We start from the raw sequence: 19426 nt of genomic DNA on the forward strand, positions 1-19426 counted from the left end.
ATATTTGAGGAGATGCAGGGAACACTGACCTACACCCTCAGATTGTGTTTTTGATAATTCACATTGTTTGATTGTCACTCGCCTGAACAAACAAAGATTTACATCCAATTTTGTGCTTTTGTCTGCAATTCCACAAAACTTGGATAAACTCCTGTGGTGTGAACTCGCTGTAAGGCAGTGACAGTGAGCGACCGAGACAGACTCCCTGAAGCCCTGTTCAGACAATGCCATTTGCCAGTTACGACAGATTAGATTTGTGTCAGATTATGAGATTTTAACTTGATCAACTCTTGATGTGTTGTGGGAAACAAATGAAGACTTTGATTTCAAAACACTACACATTTATTTTGATGGACTAATTTGAGAAAAGGAACAAGTTTTCTTTCTGAAGACAATTACAGTCTCTGTAGACAACTTGTTGCCTTTAAAGATGCAATGTGAAAACTCCCATATTACTACAAATAAATGTATTTAGATTCATTATTATTATTAGATTCATAAATGTATTTAGATTCATTATTATTATTATTATTTATATTATGATATATCTATAATCTGGAACAAAGAAGTGAATTGCACTGATTCTAGAGAAATTAGTCAAACTGACTCTCTCATGTGTCTTGAGATTGGCTGTTTGCTGCACTTGTGTGTATTGTGATTGGCTGTTTGCTGCACGTCACACTTTAAGCTGCATTTGCTCCAGAGTTGATCACAAACTAAAGTAAACTTTACGGTTTATATCAAGCCTTGTCAAATCATTTAACATCGCCGTAACCAGGTTGGGTTTATTTGATTTTGTCAACTTCCAGAGCTTTATCTTTTAACCAGGAGAAGGAGGGAAAATGCACTCACTCTGCATAGTGACATCTTAAAATAGTATTTAAACTAGCCTAATAGACCAGGGGTTCTCAACCTTTCACAAGCTGCCCCCACCCCCAAAAGCTGGTTCATTGCAGTTGTATATAGTGTATATAAACTAAATACGGCCTCATGTTTTATACGTTTGCAGCCTCTGCAACTTCTGTCCATCATAAAAATTTATTTGGATGATTTGACTTTCCGCCGTTTTCTAAAGTCTATGAGCGCAGCACAAACAAACTAAATTGACATACTGCAGTCACACTTCAAAATGTGGTGTTTTTACATTTATAACATTTGAGCACAGTTCAGCAAAATACATCACATGATCTGACGACCAAGAGATCTTAATTTACCATCACCAAACGATTAAATATGTGGCACTGATTTCATACAGAGTTCATACAGACACAGCCTAATGAAAACCAAGGTTTTTTAAGCACTTTTTCCAGCACCTATTTTTATTTTCAAAACTGACACGCAACATATTGAACACCTGAAATGTATTCTCAGCAACCCATTAAAGCATTGCATAGGAACCATCTATTGATTTATTAAAGAAAACATTAATAAGATATAATAATTAGTTAATAATATATTTATAATTAAGAATATAATAAACCAAAATTGACACGCAATGTATTGAACACCTGCAATGTCTTCTCAGCAATTAATAAAAATACTGCATTGGAACTATCTATCGATTTATACAATTAAAAAAAAAACATTTATTAACAACAATAATAATTGATCATATATTAATAATATAATAAGCCTGCACTAAATGTGCCTGTGATTTTTTTATTTTATTTGTTGATGTTCTCTCACAGATGACAAGTTTTAGTAAATAATACTAATATATTACAAATTACTCTTTTAAAAAACTACTCTGAGTACTAGTTAATTACTTTTGAGAAAAACTCTGATTTTCATTATGGCCCTTTTTAAGAATAAAACTATTTAAATGGTTTAACTGCTTACATCACAAGGCTACATATAGGAATTTGCATTAACAAAGTATGGTCGATTTTTCCTTTCATGACATTGACTCAATTTCAATAGTACTGGCACAACTACCACATACTTTAAAGGCCATAGAGACACTTTTTGTCCATTTGTAAACAATACTTCCAAGCTTTGAAATGTTTAATTAAAGTATATGATGAAAAGATTTAAATTTGGGGTTTTATTTACATATTGTACACTATTGTCCTATTTGCTCATTGTTGTCTATACAACATTTTATTTTACACTTGATCTTAAACTGAAATAATTTTACACAAGGACAAGGACACTGTCAGTGATAAAATAATAAAACAAATGACTTCGTTTCACTTGAGGTATTTGAAATATGACGACTCTACATTTCTCAAAGCAGTGCTTTAAGAGCCTTATTGTTTATTTTGATAAATGTAACAAATTGTTTGACCTGTAATGCCTGCACAATTTAGTGATGCTTTAAGACCAATCAGAACACCCCTATTATGTATAAATCACATAAATACCTCATCCAGAAACATTTCTGGCTTAATTATTTTGTCGTAAAGAAATAAAAAGTTTCACCTTTGCTAAAAGTTCTGGTAGTATAATATAATAACAGTGTTATTTGCAAACTCTAAATAGCGAAATCATATTAGCAGCCAATGACTATCAAAGTACAACATTGTTCACAGTCAAATAAACAGTGTTAATGTTGTTTTTAAGTCATACTTGCATGCTAATTCTGATCGAATACTCAAAATTAAATGGTAAACAATATAGAGACTTCTAAATGAACGAATGTGTGAATATAAAAAAAACTTTACCTTTATAACTCGCCATCGGGAGAGAAGAGAGTGAAACGTGTTTATAAAAAATGTAAAATATATTACAATTTGTTTATGAAATAATGACTGTTTTGGTCTAATTTAGCAGCAGAAAGAGATCCGATGAATCCAAACAAAGATAACAAATTTGCACGTCCCCAAGTGTCTGGCTTAAGAAGTTCTTGTAACTCAGAGAACAGCACTTCAGGATCCCTATTGCTTTCAGACGATCTGGTGTGTACACCTAATGACAAAACAGCTTCTCTGACGAGTTTTCCATTGTCATGTCTTTTTGACCTAAGGGTATGAACCTAGCTTTTTGAAAGTCACACTGGATTGTGCTGCACAGCCAACTTCAAATGAACTGCATCAAAGACAACCCAGGTGGGACTTGAACCCACAATCCCCAGCTTCGAAGGCTGGTGCCTTATCCATTAGGCCACTGGGCCATGTCACTAATTTCTATCAAGTATCTCTTGTATGCCTTCAACAAGACTCTTCTTCAGGGCTTGTTGGTCTCGTGCTATGATTCTCACTTAAGGTGCGAGAGATCCTGGGTTCAAATCCTAGATGAGACCTGTGTCTGTCACAGAAAAAGCAGTGGTGATGTGCTGTGCTGTCTAGGGTGTTTATATGTTAATTGTAGCACATTCAGCTGTGTTTTCAGTTAATGAACATGTTGTGGACTTCTGATCTAAATCAGTATAACTTGTACGATTATACAGACAAAAAAGAAGCGTCCTATCGGATTTCTTTGAAGGATTTCAATTAGAATTATGATCATATTTTGCAACCATTCCTATAGGATTGTTTTAAAGTACAATACATAAAAATCCTTTAGGATAATTTCTACAACATTTTAATTGGATCCAATTTATATCTTAATTAAGATATGCTTTTCTATTGTCTCTCTTAGCCTATTATACAATAGTTTTGAATGTTTAATGCACAAATTTCCAAACTAACATGTCTATACCAAAAACATATACAATGTCGCTAGCCCAAACTGTGGGCTGGCCCACTCAAAACAGACGTTCACTGTGGGCCCATAGCAAGTCCGCACAAAGTGTAGTGTATATAGCCACAATGGGCGAAGTATAGGTATACTATCTGGGTCAGAAGTATGTCCTATGAGCATGCTCTGTGGGCATTTAGTAATTAACAAGTTAGGTCCCACTAATACTAAGTTGAGTCCAGGTACAAAATGTGCCTATAAGGTCTCAGTAAAGCACTTTTATGCAGGGCCATTGTGGCTTTAACACAAAACAAAACTAGTTCACTTCTACTATGTAGCAAAATAGCACAATATCACTTCAAATGCATAATTACATATTTTGAAAGCATAAAGTAAAATCAGTAATAAATGAAGCATCTAAAAATATAAAGACAACATGGACTATTTTTCAAAGGTTTGGGACAAAACTGCTTTAGTTTATAAAAATGCAGATATAAAAGTAACCTTGTAAATAATTATTCCTTTTTAATATGTTAGCTTTTCCATTTGAATATGTTAAAATATAATTTATTCCAATGATGTTAAAGCTGCATTTGAGGCATTTGTGTCCTAAATAAAATAATTTGAGACAAAACAACAAAACATATAAAAATATACTTAGTTAAAAGAAAAACAAAGTAAGATTTTCATGTTTGTATTTTCTCTACCATTTGTACCTTAAAGGGTCACGAAACTACAAAACACATTTATTTAGCTGTTGACAGTCATATATGTGTCCCACACTGCTAAAAACACAATTTGGACACAAATATTTCACTAAAAAGTGTAAATTGGTTGTTTTTGCGTTATTTCAAGCAAATTTGTACTTCCGGTTTGAAACTAATTTTTGAAGCTGCGTCTCAACCATGAGATAATAGCGTGTATTCCAGCGTGCAGACTGGATGTCTGTGCCAGAGTGTGTCTTATTACGTCTTACAGTGCGGCTCGAAGGACATCTTTTGCATTTAGAGCTGCTTTCAAGAAGAGATCATCGGCAACACTGCTCGAAGTTTACCATGGAGGTGAAAAGGAAGCTCCCTGACAAGGAATTGAACCCAGGCCACAGTGGTAAGAGCACTAAGTCCTAACCACAAGACCACCAGGGAAGGCCTGGCTAAAGGTTGCCCTCTTGCCTAGCTGTGGGCCTCCACCCAGGTGTGCTGCAGCTGCTCTGACAAAAATAACTCTAACGTTTGCAACCTCCTCCTGGAGAAGAGAAAGTCTCAGAGCCTGGTTCACAGTTCTTCTATGGAGGGACTGTCACATGCTCTGTGTAAAAGCATCCTATCGACACCACAACTTGCCATGACAACAAAGCACAGCATGCGTTGAAGGAACTCCATGTTTACCGGTCCATGTCCTCTTTCCAAACAGCATGCTAATGAGCACTCCTTGAACAGTGTGTGCCAGTGGCGCAATGGATAACGTGTCTGACTGATCAGAAGATTCTAGATTCGAGTTTTGGCTGGCTCGATCAGGATTTATTGCATTGCTCTCAGTCAGTGCACTGCAGCTGCAGTTTGCCCCTGCCAGAGTTGTTTGGTTCTACTTTGGAGTGGATCAAGTTTCTGGGGCTGCCAGCACAGAGCCTGTGGGGTGCTCCCCTGGGATCAAAGTCTGCCCCAACTGCTCTCATATCTTGGTCCCGTACATCCCTCAGGATTTCCAGAAGAAACCAGTACACCCACTCTCCTGGGAAGACAGCAGTGACAGCTTGTAGACCAAAATGTTTGCTGTGAGGCTAAGGCGTTCTACTGCAGCACAGATAGGCATTCGAAAAGCATACAATATTCAAAAACAAAGTGCCAACCTAAAACAAGATTGCAGTCAAAATGACCACCTCAGACAAGTGTGAGCAATGTTTCAGTCTCTGTTATACGTCGGCAAATATGCCACACAGTGCAGACGCCCATACTACTGAAAAGGAAGTTACCTGACTGAGAAAGGTATAAATAGAAATCGGAGCCTGCTCCAAACGACCTGGTCAGCCCCAAGTGGGCTGTAAAAACCTCCTGGAGTTTTCATTCATTTAATGTCTGGTACTAGACACTGCGTCCAACCAGTTATGTTTGAATGTCAAACCTACCCCAATCCTTAAACCAACCTCACAGTTTCCTGCTGTGTTTTATCAACCTCCTAACCTACCCCAACTCTTAACCCAACCTCACAGTAACAAACCTCCATGTGGGTTTCATTGATTCAATGTCTCGTACATGGCACAGAATACAACCTATCGCAGTTTATTAAAATCACACCTACCCCAGCCCTAGGCCCAACCTCACGGTAACCTGCTGTGTTTTATTCAATTTACTCCTACCCCAACCCTAAACACAACCTCAGAGTAAGCAGTTTATATATTTTTTTATTTTTATGAATGTCTACTACAGCTACATCAATCGCAAACCCAGCCTACATGCGGCATAAGTGCCTACCACTTAGAGGTCATCCAGCCGACTTGCTGTGTAATCTCCTCCACTTGTAGGTCTCTGAGCTGCAGCAACACCTAAGGGCTCTGACACACAGACACAAAAGAAACCATTGCTTTTAACCTACTCTTGGAGAGGAGAGAGTCTCCGACCCTGGATCTCAGGTCTTCTATGGAGGGACTGTCAGGAATCCTGTAAGAGCATCCCATCCACACAACCTCTTGCCATAAAAACAAAGCAGAATGTGTGGTGAAGGAACTCCGGGTTGACAGAGTCTTGTCCTTGCTTCAAGCAATGTGCTAACAAGGTGCTGAACAGAGTGACGGTGGCACAAAGGTTAGCGCTTATGACTACGGATCAGAAGGTTCTCGGTTTACGGAAACCAAGAAACTGTGTATGAGAGAGTGCGTAAGTGTATGAGTGGCACTTGTGCAAGCGGAGCAGGGACGTGCCAGCGATCAGAATGAACTGGAGTTTGTGCCAAGACTGGGTTTCAAGAGTGGCAGATCCCATATGGTCTAGCGGTTAGGATTCCTGGTTTTCACCCAGGCGGCCCGGGTTCGACTCCCAGTATGGGAAGGCTTGAGTGCTTTTGCTTCTGTCCTTTTTGGCCAGCGGTCGGTCTGCAGCTACCTTATAGGATGTGGTTGTGGAACTGCCCCGTAAGCCTTCGATAGCTCAGTTGGTAGAGCGGAGGACTGTAGGTGGGATGATGGCAATCCTTAGGTCGCTGGTTCGACTCCGGCTCGAAGGACATCTTTTGCGCTCAGAGTCGCTTTCTTGCCTTCGCCAAGTGAGTTAACCACTCCTCAAAGTTCAGCATGGAGGTGAAAAGGAAGTTCCCTGACCGGGAATCGAACCCGGGCCGCGGCGGTGAGAGCGCCGAATCCTAACCACTAGACCACCAGGGAAGGTGTGCGTAAAGGTTGGCCTCAAGTCTAGCTGTGGGCCTCCACCCAGGTGTGCTGCAGCTGCTCTGACAAAAATAACTAACGTTTGCAACCTCCTCCCGGAGAAGAGAAAGTCTCAGAGCCTGGGTCACAGTTCTTCTTGGGAGGGACTGTCACATGCTCGGTGTAAGAGCATCCTATCGACACCACAACTTGCCATGACAACAAAGCAAAGCATGCTTTTAAGGAACTCCATGTTCACCGAGCCGTGTCCTCTTTCCAAGGACCATGCTAATGAGCACTGCTGATGCGGACTGGGCCAGTGGCGCAATGGATAACGCGTCTGACTACGGATTAGAAGATTCTAGGTTCGACTCCTGGCTGGCTCGTTCAGGATTTTTTTGCGTTGCTCTCAGTGCAGTGCGGTCGCGGTTTTCCCCTGCCGGAGTTGTTCGGTTCTACTCTGGAGTGAATCGAGTTTCTGGGGCCGCCAGCACAGAGCCTGTGGGGTGCTCTCCTGGGTTCAAAGGCTGCCCCAACCGCTCTCATGTCTTGGTCCCGTACATCCCTCAGGACTTCCAGAAGAAACCAGTACAGCCACTCTCCTGGGAAGACAGCAGTGACAGCTTGTAAACCAAAATGTTTGCTGTGAGGCTAAGGCGTTCTACTGCAGCACAGATAAGCATTCGAAAAGCATACAATATTCAAAAACAAAGTGCCAACCTAAAACAAGATTGCAGTCAAAATGACCACCTCAGACAAGTGTGAGCAATGTTTCAGTCTCTGTTATACGTCGGCAAATATGCCACACAGTGCAGACGCTCATACTACTGAAAAGGAAGTTACCTGACTGAGAAAGGTATAAATAGAAATCGGAGCCTGCTCCAAACGACCTGGTCAGCCCCAAAGGGGCTGTAAAAACCTCCTGGAGTTTTCATTCATTTAATGTCTGGTACAAGACACTGCGTCCAACCAGTTATGTTTGAATGTCAAACCTACCCCAATGCTTAAACCAACCTCACAGTTTCCTGCTGTGTTTTATCAACCTCCCAACCTACCCCATCTCTTAACCCAACCTCACAGTAACAAACCTCCATGTGGGTTTCATTGATTCAATGTCTCGTACATGGCACAGAATACAACCTATCGCAGTTTATTAAAATCACACCTACCCCAGCCCTAGGCCCAACCACACGGTAACCTGCTGTGCTTTATTCAATTTTACTCCTACCCCAACCCTAAACACAACCTCAGAGTAAGCAGTTTATATATTTTTTTTTTTTATGAATGTCTACTACAGCTACATCAATCGCAAACCCAGCCTACGTGCGGTATAAGTGCCTACCACTTAGAGGTCATCCAGCCGACTTGCAGTGTAATCTCCTCCACTTGTAGGTCTCTGAGCTGCAGCAACACCTAAGGGCTCTGACACACAGACACAAAAGAAACCATTGCTTTTAACCTACTCTTGGAGAGGAGAGAGTCTCCGACCCTGGATCTCAGGTCTTCTATGGAGGGACTGTCAGGAATCCTGTAAGAGCATCCCATCCACACAACCTCTTGCCATAAAAACAAAGCAGAATGTGTGGTGAAGGAACTCCGGGTTGACAGAGCCTTGTCCTTGCTTCAAGCAAAGTGCTAACAAGGTGCTGAACAGAGTGACGGTGGCACAAAGGTTAGCGCTTATGACTACGGATCAGAAGGTTCTCGGTTTACGGAAACCAAGAAACTGTGTATGAGAGAGTGCGTAAGTGTATGAGTGGCACTTGTGCAAGCGGAGCAGGGACGTGCCAGCGATCAGAATGAACTGGAGTTTGTGCCAAGACTGGGTTTCAAGAGTGGCAGATCCCATATGGTCTAGCGGTTAGGATTCCTGGTTTTCACCCAGGCGGCCCGGGTTCGACTCCCGGTATGCGGTAAGCCTTCGATAGCTCAGTTGGTAGAGCGGAGGACTGTAGGTGGGATGATGGCAATCCTTAGGTCGCTGGTTCGACTCCGGCTCGAAGGACATCTTTTGCGCTCAGAGCCGCTTTCTTGCCTTCGCCAAGTGAGTTAACCACTCCTCAAAGTTCAGCATGGAGGTGAAAAGGAAGTTCCCTGACCGGGAATCGAACCCGGGCCGCGGCGGTGAGAGCGCCGAATCCTAACCACTAGACCACCAGGGAAGGTGTGCGTAAAGGTTGGCCTCAAGTCTAGCTGTGGGCCTCCACCCAGGTGTGCTGCAGCTGCTCTGACAAAAATAACTAACGTTTGCAACCTCCTCCCGGAGAAGAGAAAGTCTCAGAGCCTGGGTCACAGTTCTTCTTGGGAGGGACTGTCACATGCTCGGTGTAAGAGCATCCTATCGACACCACAACTTGCCATGACAACAAAGCAAAGCATGCTTTTAAGGAACTCCATGTTCACCGAGCCTTGTCCTCTTTCCAAGGACCATGCTAATGAGCACTGCTGATGCGCACTGGGCCAGTGGCGCAATGGATAACGCGTCTGACTACGGATCAGAAGATTCTAGGTTCGACTTCTGGCTGGCTCGTTCAGGATTTTTTTGCGTTGCTCTCAGTGCAGTGCGGTCGCGGTTTTCCCCTGCCGGAGTTGTTCGGTTCTACTCTGGAGTGAATCGAGTTTCTGGGGCCGCCAGCACAGAGCCTGTGGGGTGCTCTCCTGGGTTCAAAGGCTGCCCCAACCGCTCTCATGTCTTGGTCCCGTACATCCCTCAGGACTTCCAGAAGAAACCAGTACAGCCACTCTCCTGGGAAGACAGCAGTGACAGCTTGTAAACCAAAATGTTTGCTGTGAGGCTAAGGCGTTCTACTGCAGCACAGATACGCATTCGAAAAGCATACAATATTCAAAAACAAAGTGCCAACCTAAAACAAGATTGCAGTCAAAATGACCACCTCAGACAAGTGTGAGCAATGTTTCAGTCTCTGTTATACGTCGGCAAATATGCCACACAGTGCAGACGCTCATACTACTGAAAAGGAAGTTACCTGACTGAGAAAGGTATAAATAGAAATCGGAGCCTGCTCCAAACGACCTGGTCAGCCCCAAGTGGGCTGTAAAAACCTCCTGGAGTTTTCATTCATTTAATGTCTGGTACAAGACACTGCGTCCAACCAGTTATGTTTGAATGTCAAACCTACCCCAATCCTTAAACCAACCTCACAGTTTCCTGCTGTGTTTTATCAACCTCCCAACCTACCCCAACTCTTAACCCAACCTCACAGTAACAAACCTCCATGTGGGTTTCATTGATTCAATGTCTCGTACATGGCACAGAATACAACCTATCGCAGTTTATTAAAATCACACCTACCCCAGCCCTAGGCCCAACCACACGGTAACCTGCTGTGCTTTATTCAATTTTACTCCTACCCCAACCCTAAACACAACCTCAGAGTAAGCAGTTTATATATTTTTTTTATTTTTATGAATGTCTACTACAGCTACATCAATCGCAAACCCAGCCTACGTGCGGTATAAGTGCCTACCACTTAGAGGTCATCCAGCCGACTTGCAGTGTAATCTCCTCCACTTGTAGGTCTCTGAGCTGCAGCAACACCTAAGGGCTCTGACACACAGACACAAAAGAAACCATTGCTTTTAACCTACTCTTGGAGAGGAGAGAGTCTCCGACCCTGGATCTCAGGTCTTCTATGGAGGGACTGTCAGGAATCCTGTAAGAGCATCCCATCCACACAACCTCTTGCCATAAAAACAAAGCAGAATGTGTGGTGAAGGAACTCCGGGTTGACAGAGCCTTGTCCTTGCTTCAAGCAAAGTGCTAACAAGGTGCTGAACAGAGTGACGGTGGCACAAAGGTTAGCGCTTATGACTACGGATCAGAAGGTTCTCGGTTTACGGAAACCAAGAAACTGTGTATGAGAGAGTGCGTAAGTGTATGAGTGGCACTTGTGCAAGCGGAGCAGGGACGTGCCAGCGATCAGAATGAACTGGAGTTTGTGCCAAGACTGGGTTTCAAGAGTGGCAGATCCCATATGGTCTAGCGGTTAGGATTCCTGGTTTTCACCCAGGCGGCCCGGGTTCGACTCCCGGTATGCGGTAAGCCTTCGATAGCTCAGTTGGTAGAGCGGAGGACTGTAGGTGGGATGATGGCAATCCTTAGGTCGCTGGTTCGACTCCGGCTCGAAGGACATCTTTTGCGCTCAGAGCCGCTTTCTTGCCTTCGCCAAGTGAGTTAACCACTCCTCAAAGTTCAGCATGGAGGTGAAAAGGAAGTTCCCTGACCGGGAATCGAACCCGGGCCGCGGCGGTGAGAGCGCCGAATCCTAACCACTAGACCACCAGGGAAGGTGTGCGTAAAGGTTGGCCTCAAGTCTAGCTGTGGGCCTCCACCCAGGTGTGCTGCAGCTGCTCTGACAAAAATAACTAACGTTTGCAACCTCCTCCCGGAGAAGAGAAAGTCTCAGAGCCTGGGTCACAGTTCTTCTTGGGAGGGACTGTCACATGCTCGGTGTAAGAGCATCCTATCGACACCACAACTTGCCATGACAACAAAGCAAAGCATGCTTTTAAGGAACTCCATGTTCACCGAGCCTTGTCCTCTTTCCAAGGACCATGCTAATGAGCACTGCTGATGCGCACTGGGCCAGTGGCGCAATGGATAACGCGTCTGACTACGGATCAGAAGATTCTAGGTTCGACTTCTGGCTGGCTCGTTCAGGATTTTTTTGCGTTGCTCTCAGTGCAGTGCGGTCGCGGTTTTCCCCTGCCGGAGTTGTTCGGTTCTACTCTGGAGTGAATCGAGTTTCTGGGGCCGCCAGCACAGAGCCTGTGGGGTGCTCTCCTGGGTTCAAAGGCTGCCCCAACCGCTCTCATGTCTTGGTCCCGTACATCCCTCAGGACTTCCAGAAGAAACCAGTACAGCCACTCTCCTGGGAAGACAGCAGTGACAGCTTGTAAACCAAAATGTTTGCTGTGAGGCTAAGGCGTTCTACTGCAGCACAGATACGCATTCGAAAAGCATACAATATTCAAAAACAAAGTGCCAACCTAAAACAAGATTGCAGTCAAAATGACCACCTCAGACAAGTGTGAGCAATGTTTCAGTCTCTGTTATACGTCGGCAAATATGCCACACAGTGCAGACGCTCATACTACTGAAAAGGAAGTTACCTGACTGAGAAAGGTATAAATAGAAATCGGAGCCTGCTCCAAACGACCTGGTCAGCCCCAAGTGGGCTGTAAAAACCTCCTGGAGTTTTCATTCATTTAATGTCTGGTACAAGACACTGCGTCCAACCAGTTATGTTTGAATGTCAAACCTACCCCAATCCTTAAACCAACCTCACAGTTTCCTGCTGTGTTTTATCAACCTCCCAACCTACCCCAACTCTTAACCCAACCTCACAGTAACAAACCTCCATGTGGGTTTCATTGATTCAATGTCTCGTACATGGCACAGAATACAACCTATCGCAGTTTATTAAAATCACACCTACCCCAGCCCTAGGCCCAACCACACGGTAACCTGCTGTGCTTTATTCAATTTTACTCCTACCCCAACCCTAAACACAACCTCAGAGTAAGCAGTTTATATATTTTTTTTATTTTTATGAATGTCTACTACAGCTACATCAATCGCAAACCCAGCCTACGTGCGGTATAAGTGCCTACCACTTAGAGGTCATCCAGCCGACTTGCAGTGTAATCTCCTCCACTTGTAGGTCTCTGAGCTGCAGCAACACCTAAGGGCTCTGACACACAGACACAAAAGAAACCATTGCTTTTAACCTACTCTTGGAGAGGAGAGAGTCTCCGACCCTGGATCTCAGGTCTTCTATGGAGGGACTGTCAGGAATCCTGTAAGAGCATCCCATCCACACAACCTCTTGCCATAAAAACAAAGCAGAATGTGTGGTGAAGGAACTCCGGGTTGACAGAGCCTTGTCCTTGCTTCAAGCAAAGTGCTAACAAGGTGCTGAACAGAGTGACGGTGGCACAAAGGTTAGCGCTTATGACTACGGATCAGAAGGTTCTCGGTTTACGGAAACCAAGAAACTGTGTATGAGAGAGTGCGTAAGTGTATGAGTGGCACTTGTGCAAGCGGAGCAGGGACGTGCCAGCGATCAGAATGAACTGGAGTTTGTGCCAAGACTGGGTTTCAAGAGTGGCAGATCCCATATGGTCTAGCGGTTAGGATTCCTGGTTTTCACCCAGGCGGCCCGGGTTCGACTCCCAGTATGGGAAGGCTTGAGTGCTTTTGCTTCTGTCCTTTTTGGCCAGCGGTCGGTCTGCAGCTACCTTATAGGATGTGGTTGTGGAACTGCCCCGTAAGGCTTCGATAGCTCAGTTGGTAGAGCGGAGGACTGTAGGTGGGATGATGGCAATCCTTAGGTCGCTGGTTCGACTCCGGCTCGAAGGACATCTTTTGCGCTCAGAGTCGCTTTCTTGCCTTCGCCAAGTGAGTTAACCACTCCTCAAAGTTCAGCATGGAGGTGAAAAGGAAGTTCCCTGACCGGGAATCGAACCCGGGCCGCGGCGGTGAGAGCGCCGAATCCTAACCACTAGACCACCAGGGAAGGTGTGCGTAAAGGTTGGCCTCAAGTCTAGCTGTGGGCCTCCACCCAGGTGTGCTGCAGCTGCTCTGACAAAAATAACTAACGTTTGCAACCTCCTCCCGGAGAAGAGAAAGTCTCAGAGCCTGGGTCACAGTTCTTCTTGGGAGGGACTGTCACATGCTCGGTGTAAGAGCATCCTATCGACACCACAACTTGCCATGACAACAAAGCAAAGCATGCTTTTAAGGAACTCCATGTTCACCGAGCCGTGTCCTCTTTCCAAGGACCATGCTAATGAGCACTGGTGATGCTCACTGGGCCAGTGGCGCAATGGATAACGCGTCTGACTACGGATCAGAAGATTCTAGGTTCGACTCCTGGCTGGCTCGTTCAGGATTTTTTTGCGTTGCTCTCAGTGCAGTGCGGTCGCGGTTTTCCCCTGCCGGAGTTGTTCGGTTCTACTCTGGAGTGAATCGAGTTTCTGGGGCCGCCAGCACAGAGCCTGTGGGGTGCTCTCCTGGGTTCAAAGGCTGCCCCAACCGCTCTCATGTCTTGGTCCCGTACATCCCTCAGGACTTCCAGAAGAAACCAGTACAGCCACTCTCCTGGGAAGACAGCAGTGACAGCTTGTAAACCAAAATGTTTGCTGTGAGGCTAAGGCGTTCTACTGCAGCACAGATAAGCATTCGAAAAGCATACAATATTCAAAAACAAAGTGCCAACCTAAAACAAGATTGCAGTCAAAATGACCACCTCAGACAAGTGTGAGCAATGTTTCAGTCTCTGTTATACGTCGGCAAATATGCCACACAGTGCAGACGCTCATACTACTGAAAAGGAAGTTACCTGACTGAGAAAGGTATAAATAGAAATCGGAGCCTGCTCCAAACGACCTGGTCAGCCCCAAAGGGGCTGTAAAAACCTCCTGGAGTTTTCATTCATTTAATGTCTGGTACAAGACACTGCGTCCAACCAGTTATGTTTGAATGTCAAACCTACCCCAATGCTTAAACCAACCTCACAGTTTCCTGCTGTGTTTTATCAACCTCCCAACCTACCCCATCTCTTAACCCAACCTCACAGTAACAAACCTCCATGTGGGTTTCATTGATTCAATGTCTCGTACATGGCACAGAATACAACCTATCGCAGTTTATTAAAATCACACCTACCCCAGCCCTAGGCCCAACCACACGGTAACCTGCTGTGTTTTATTCAATTTTACTCCTACCCCAACCCTAAACACAACCTCAGAGTAAGCAGTTTATATATTTTTTTTTTTTATGAATGTCTACTACAGCTACATCAATCGCAAACCCAGCCTACGTGCGGTATAAGTGCCTACCACTTAGAGGTCATCCAGCCGACTTGCAGTGTAATCTCCTCCACTTGTAGGTCTCTGAGCTGCAGCAACACCTAAGGGCTCTGACACACAGACACAAAAGAAACCATTGCTTTTAACCTACTCTTGGAGAGGAGAGAGTCTCCGACCCTGGATCTCAGGTCTTCTATGGAGGGACTGTCAGGAATCCTGTAAGAGCATCCCATCCACACAACCTCTTGCCATAAAAACAAAGCAGAATGCTTGGTGAAGGAACTCCGGGTTGACAGAGCCTTGTCCTTGCTTCAAGCAAAGTGCTAACAAGGTGCTGAACAGAGTGACGGTGGCACAAAGGTTAGCGCTTATGACTACGGATCAGAAGGTTCTCGGTTTACGGAAACCAAGAAACTGTGTATGAGAGAGTGCGTAAGTGTATGAGTGGCACTTGTGCAAGCGGAGCAGGGACGTGCCAGCGATCAGAATGAACTGGAGTTTGTGCCAAGACTGGGTTTCAAGAGTGGCAGATCCCATATGGTCTAGCGGTTAGGATTCCTGGTTTTCACCCAGGCGGCCCGGGTTCGACTCCCGGTATGCGGTAAGCCTTCGATAGCTCAGTTGGTAGAGCGGAGGACTGTAGGTGGGATGATGGCAATCCTTAGGTTGCTGGTTCGACTCCGGCTCGAAGGACATCTTTTGCGCTCAGAGCCGCTTTCTTGCCTTCGCCAAGTGAGTTAACCACTCCTCAAAGTTCAGCATGGAGGTGAAAAGGAAGTTCCCTGACCGGGAATCGAACCCGGGTCGAGGCGGTGAGAGCGCCGAATCCTAACCACTAGACCACCAGGGAAGGTGTGCATAAAGGTTGGCCTCAAGTCTAGCTGTGGGCCTCCACCCAGGTGTGCTGCAGCTGCTCTGACAAAAATAACTAACGTTTGCAACCTCCTCCCGGAGAAGAGAAAGTCTCAGAGCCTGGGTCACAGTTCTTCTTGGGAGGGACTGTCACATGCTCGGTGTAAGAGCATCCTATCGACACCACAACTTGCCATGACAACAAAGCAAAGCATGCTTTTAAGGAACTCCATGTTCACCGAGCCGTGTCCTCTTTCCAAGGACCATGCTAATGAGCACTGCTGATGCGCACTGGGCCAGTGGCGCAATGGATAACGCGTCTGACTACGAATCAGAAGATTCTAGGTTCGACTCCTGGCTGGCTCGTTCAGGATTTTTTTGCGTTGCTCTCAGTGCAGTGCGGTCGCGGTTTTCCCCTGCCGGAGTTGTTCGGTTCTACTCTGGAGTGAATCGAGTTTCTGGGGCCGCCAGCACAGAGCCTGTGGGGTGCTCTCCTGGGTTCAAAGGCTGCCCCAACCGCTCTCATGTCTTGGTCCCGTACATCCCTCAGGACTTCCAGAAGAAACCAGTACAGCCACTCTCCTGGGAAGACAGCAGTGACAGCTTGTAAACCAAAATGTTTGCTGTGAGGCTAAGGCGTTCTACTGCAGCACAGATACGCATTCGAAAAGCATACAATATTCAAAAACAAAGTGCCAACCTAAAACAAGATTGCAGTCAAAATGACCACCTCAGACAAGTGTGAGCAATGTTTCAGTCTCTGTTATACGTCGGCAAATATGCCACACAGTGCAGACGCTCATACTACTGAAAAGGAAGTTACCTGACTGAGAAAGGTATAAATAGAAATCGGAGCCTGCTCCAAACGACCTGGTCAGCCCCAAGTGGGCTGTAAAAACCTCCTGGAGTTTTCATTCATTTAATGTCTGGTACAAGACACTGCGTCCAACCAGTTATGTTTGAATGTCAAACCTACCCCAATCCTTAAACCAACCTCACAGTTTCCTGCTGTGTTTTATCAACCTCCCAACCTACCCCAACTCTTAACCCAACCTCACAGTAACAAACCTCCATGTGGGTTTCATTGATTCAATGTCTCGTACATGGCACAGAATACAACCTATCGCAGTTTATTAAAATCACACCTACCCCAGCCCTAGGCCCAACCACACGGTAACCTGCTGTGTTTTATTCAATTTTACTCCTACCCCAACCCTAAACACAACCTCAGAGTAAGCAGTTTATATAATTTTTTTTTAGGAATGTCTACTACAGCTACATCAATCGCAAACCCAGCCTACGTGCGGTATAAGTGCCTACCACTTAGAGGTCATCCAGCCGACTTGCAGTGTAATCTCCTTCACTTGTAGGTCTCTGAGCTGCAGCAACACCTAAGGGCTCTGACACACAGACACAAAAGAAACCATTGCTTTTAACCTACTCTTGGAGAGGAGAGAGTCTCCGACCCTGGATCTCAGGTCTTCTATGGAGGGACTGTCAGGAATCCTGTAAGAGCATCCCATCCACACAACCTCTTGCCATAAAAACAAAGCAGAATGTGTGGTGAAGGAACTCCGGGTTGACAGAGCCTTGTCCTTGCTTCAAGCAAAGTGCTAACAAGGTGCTGAACAGAGTGACGGTGGCACAAAGGTTAGCGCTTATGACTACGGATCAGAAGATTCTCGGTTACGGAAACCAAGAAACTGTGTATGAGAGAGTGCGTAAGTGTATGAGTGGCACTTGTGCAAGCGGAGCAGGGACGTGCCAGCGATCAGAATGAACTGGAGTTTGTGCCAAGACTGGGTTTCAAGAGTGGCAGTTCCCATATGGTCTAGCGGTTAGGATTCCTGGTTTTCACCCAGGCGGCCCGAGTTCGACTCCCGGTATGGGAAGGCTTGAGTGCTTTTGCTTCTGTCCCTTTTGGCCAGCGGTCGGACTGCAGCTACCTTATAGGATGTGGTTGTGGATCTTCTCCATAAGCCTTCGATAGCTCAGTTGGTAGAGCGGAGGATTGTAGGTGGGATGATGGCAATCCTTAGGTCGCTGGTTCGACTCCGGCTCGAAGGACATCTTTTGCGCTCAGAGCCGCTTTCTTGCCTTCGCCAATTGAGTTAACCAAACCTCAAAGTTCAGCATGGAGGTGAAAAGGAAGTTCCCTGACCGGGAATCGAACCCGGGCCACGGCGGTGAGAGCGCTGAATCCTAACCACTAGACCACCAGGGAAGGTGTGCGTAAAGGTTGGCCTCAAGTCTAGCTGTGGGCCTCCACCCAGGTGTGCTGCAGCTGCTCTGACAAAAATAACTAACGTTTGCAACCTCCTCCCGGAGAAGAGAAAGTCTCAGAGCCTGGATCACAGTTCTTCTTGGGAGGGACTGTCACATGCTCGGTGTAAGAGCATCCTATCGACACCACAACTTGCCATGACAACAAAGCACAGCATGCGTTTTAGGAACTCCATGTTCACCGAGCCGTGTCCTCTTTCCAAGGACCATGCTAATGAGCACAGCTGATGCGGACTGGGCCAGTGGAGCAATGGATAACGCGTTTGACTACGGATCAGAAGATTCTAGGTTCGACTCCTGGCTGGCTCATTCAGGATTTTTTTGCGTTGCTCTCAGTGCAGTGCGGTCGCGGTTTGCCCCTGCCGGAGTTGTTCGGTTCTACTCTGGAGTGAATCGAGTTTCTGGGGCCGCCAGCACAGAGCCTGTGGGGTGCTCTCCTGGGTTCAAAGGCTGCCCCAACTGCTCTAATGTCTTGGTCCCGTACATCCCTCAGGACTTCCAGAAGAAACCAGTACAGCCACTCTCCTGGGAAGATGGCAGTGACAGCTTGTAGACCAAAATGTTTGCTGTGAGGCTAAGGCGTTCTACTGCAGCACAGATACGCATTCGAAAAGCAGACAATATTCAAAAACAAAGTGCCAACCTAAAACAAGATTGCAGTCAAAATGACCACCTCAGACAAGTGTGAGCAATGTTTCAGTCTCTGTTATATGTCGGCAAATATGCCACACAGTGCAGACTGGGCCAGTGGCGCATACTGTCACCTGTAAGTTGTGGTTATTCTTGGTTACACCAGCCAATCACGTTCTGAGTTGGAACCAAGATTTTTTTTAATTCTTGGTCATGCTGGCCAATCACGTCCCGAGCTGGAACCAAGATTCACCCTATTCTTTGTTACGGCAGCCAATCGTGTTCCGAGTTACAATGAACGCTATGGCCAATCAGAGCCCTTATACCATTCAAGATTTGTACTGTTATAACAGATTTTGTTGCAGATTAATTCATTTACATTTACATTTTACATTTAGTCATTTAGCAGACGCTTTTATCCAAAGCGACTTACAAATGAGGACAAGGAAGCAATTTACACCACTGAGAGCAACAATGAATAAGTACTAAAGGCAAGTTTCAGGTCTGTAAAGTCTAAGAAGGGAAGTGTTAGTAAATTTTTTTTTTTTTTTTTTTTTTTTTTTTTTGTACAGTTAGTGTGATATTCAAATAGGCAATTGCAGATTAGGAAGTGAAGTGGAGACTAAATAGTTGAGTTTTTAGTCGTTTCTTGAAAATAGCGAGTGACTCTGCTGTTCTGATGCAGTTAGGGAGTTCATTCCACCAACTGGGCAGATTGAGCGTGAGCGTTCGCGAAAGTGATTTTTTTCCTCTTTGGGATGGAACCACGAGGCGACGTTCATTCACAGAACGCAAGTTTCTGGAGGGCACATAGATCTGCAGAAGTGAGTGCAGATAAGAAGGTGCTAGGCC

The 19426-nt window shown here is 45.3% G+C and overlaps 20 non-coding genes across 20 annotated transcripts; 14 read left to right on the forward strand and 6 right to left on the reverse strand.

The window, feature by feature from the left end:
* Positions 1 to 3039: 3039 nt before the first annotated feature.
* trnar-ucg (transfer RNA arginine (anticodon UCG)) lies at positions 3040 to 3112 on the reverse strand. Its single transcript has one exon. It is a non-coding gene; the product is annotated as a tRNA-Arg (tRNA).
* Positions 3113 to 6590: 3478 nt separating this feature from the next.
* trnae-uuc (transfer RNA glutamic acid (anticodon UUC)) lies at positions 6591 to 6662 on the forward strand. The gene has a single exon. It is a non-coding gene; the product is annotated as a tRNA-Glu (tRNA).
* Positions 6663 to 6750: 88 nt separating this feature from the next.
* Positions 6751 to 6837, forward strand: trnay-gua (transfer RNA tyrosine (anticodon GUA)). Its single transcript is given in 2 exon segments — positions 6751 to 6787; positions 6802 to 6837. It is a non-coding gene; the product is annotated as a tRNA-Tyr (tRNA).
* Positions 6838 to 6922: 85 nt separating this feature from the next.
* Positions 6923 to 6994, reverse strand: trnae-cuc (transfer RNA glutamic acid (anticodon CUC)). Its single transcript has one exon. It is a non-coding gene; the product is annotated as a tRNA-Glu (tRNA).
* Positions 6995 to 7289: 295 nt separating this feature from the next.
* On the forward strand, positions 7290 to 7362 carry trnar-acg (transfer RNA arginine (anticodon ACG)). Its single transcript has one exon. It is a non-coding gene; the product is annotated as a tRNA-Arg (tRNA).
* A 1532-nt stretch (positions 7363 to 8894) lies between these two features.
* trnay-gua (transfer RNA tyrosine (anticodon GUA)) lies at positions 8895 to 8981 on the forward strand. The gene is given in 2 exon segments: positions 8895 to 8931; positions 8946 to 8981. It is a non-coding gene; the product is annotated as a tRNA-Tyr (tRNA).
* Positions 8982 to 9066: 85 nt separating this feature from the next.
* Positions 9067 to 9138, reverse strand: trnae-cuc (transfer RNA glutamic acid (anticodon CUC)). The gene has a single exon. It is a non-coding gene; the product is annotated as a tRNA-Glu (tRNA).
* A 295-nt stretch (positions 9139 to 9433) lies between these two features.
* On the forward strand, positions 9434 to 9506 carry trnar-acg (transfer RNA arginine (anticodon ACG)). The gene has a single exon. It is a non-coding gene; the product is annotated as a tRNA-Arg (tRNA).
* A 1534-nt stretch (positions 9507 to 11040) lies between these two features.
* Positions 11041 to 11127, forward strand: trnay-gua (transfer RNA tyrosine (anticodon GUA)). Its single transcript is given in 2 exon segments — positions 11041 to 11077; positions 11092 to 11127. It is a non-coding gene; the product is annotated as a tRNA-Tyr (tRNA).
* An 85-nt stretch (positions 11128 to 11212) lies between these two features.
* Positions 11213 to 11284, reverse strand: trnae-cuc (transfer RNA glutamic acid (anticodon CUC)). Its single transcript has one exon. It is a non-coding gene; the product is annotated as a tRNA-Glu (tRNA).
* Positions 11285 to 11579: 295 nt separating this feature from the next.
* On the forward strand, positions 11580 to 11652 carry trnar-acg (transfer RNA arginine (anticodon ACG)). The gene has a single exon. It is a non-coding gene; the product is annotated as a tRNA-Arg (tRNA).
* A 1459-nt stretch (positions 11653 to 13111) lies between these two features.
* On the forward strand, positions 13112 to 13183 carry trnae-uuc (transfer RNA glutamic acid (anticodon UUC)). Its single transcript has one exon. It is a non-coding gene; the product is annotated as a tRNA-Glu (tRNA).
* An 88-nt stretch (positions 13184 to 13271) lies between these two features.
* On the forward strand, positions 13272 to 13360 carry trnay-gua (transfer RNA tyrosine (anticodon GUA)). Its single transcript is given in 2 exon segments — positions 13272 to 13308; positions 13323 to 13360. It is a non-coding gene; the product is annotated as a tRNA-Tyr (tRNA).
* Positions 13361 to 13443: 83 nt separating this feature from the next.
* On the reverse strand, positions 13444 to 13515 carry trnae-cuc (transfer RNA glutamic acid (anticodon CUC)). The gene has a single exon. It is a non-coding gene; the product is annotated as a tRNA-Glu (tRNA).
* Positions 13516 to 13810: 295 nt separating this feature from the next.
* trnar-acg (transfer RNA arginine (anticodon ACG)) lies at positions 13811 to 13883 on the forward strand. Its single transcript has one exon. It is a non-coding gene; the product is annotated as a tRNA-Arg (tRNA).
* Positions 13884 to 15415: 1532 nt separating this feature from the next.
* On the forward strand, positions 15416 to 15502 carry trnay-gua (transfer RNA tyrosine (anticodon GUA)). Its single transcript is given in 2 exon segments — positions 15416 to 15452; positions 15467 to 15502. It is a non-coding gene; the product is annotated as a tRNA-Tyr (tRNA).
* A 452-nt stretch (positions 15503 to 15954) lies between these two features.
* On the forward strand, positions 15955 to 16027 carry trnar-acg (transfer RNA arginine (anticodon ACG)). The gene has a single exon. It is a non-coding gene; the product is annotated as a tRNA-Arg (tRNA).
* A 1454-nt stretch (positions 16028 to 17481) lies between these two features.
* On the forward strand, positions 17482 to 17553 carry trnae-uuc (transfer RNA glutamic acid (anticodon UUC)). The gene has a single exon. It is a non-coding gene; the product is annotated as a tRNA-Glu (tRNA).
* An 88-nt stretch (positions 17554 to 17641) lies between these two features.
* Positions 17642 to 17728, forward strand: trnay-gua (transfer RNA tyrosine (anticodon GUA)). Its single transcript is given in 2 exon segments — positions 17642 to 17678; positions 17693 to 17728. It is a non-coding gene; the product is annotated as a tRNA-Tyr (tRNA).
* An 85-nt stretch (positions 17729 to 17813) lies between these two features.
* trnae-cuc (transfer RNA glutamic acid (anticodon CUC)) lies at positions 17814 to 17885 on the reverse strand. The gene has a single exon. It is a non-coding gene; the product is annotated as a tRNA-Glu (tRNA).
* Positions 17886 to 19426: the final 1541 nt, after the last annotated feature.

Source organism: Danio rerio, chromosome 4, assembly GCF_052040795.2.
Source record: "Danio rerio strain M-AB ecotype USA chromosome 4, GRCz13ab, whole genome shotgun sequence".
In the NCBI taxonomy this organism is placed as follows: domain Eukaryota; kingdom Metazoa; phylum Chordata; class Actinopteri; order Cypriniformes; family Danionidae; genus Danio; species Danio rerio.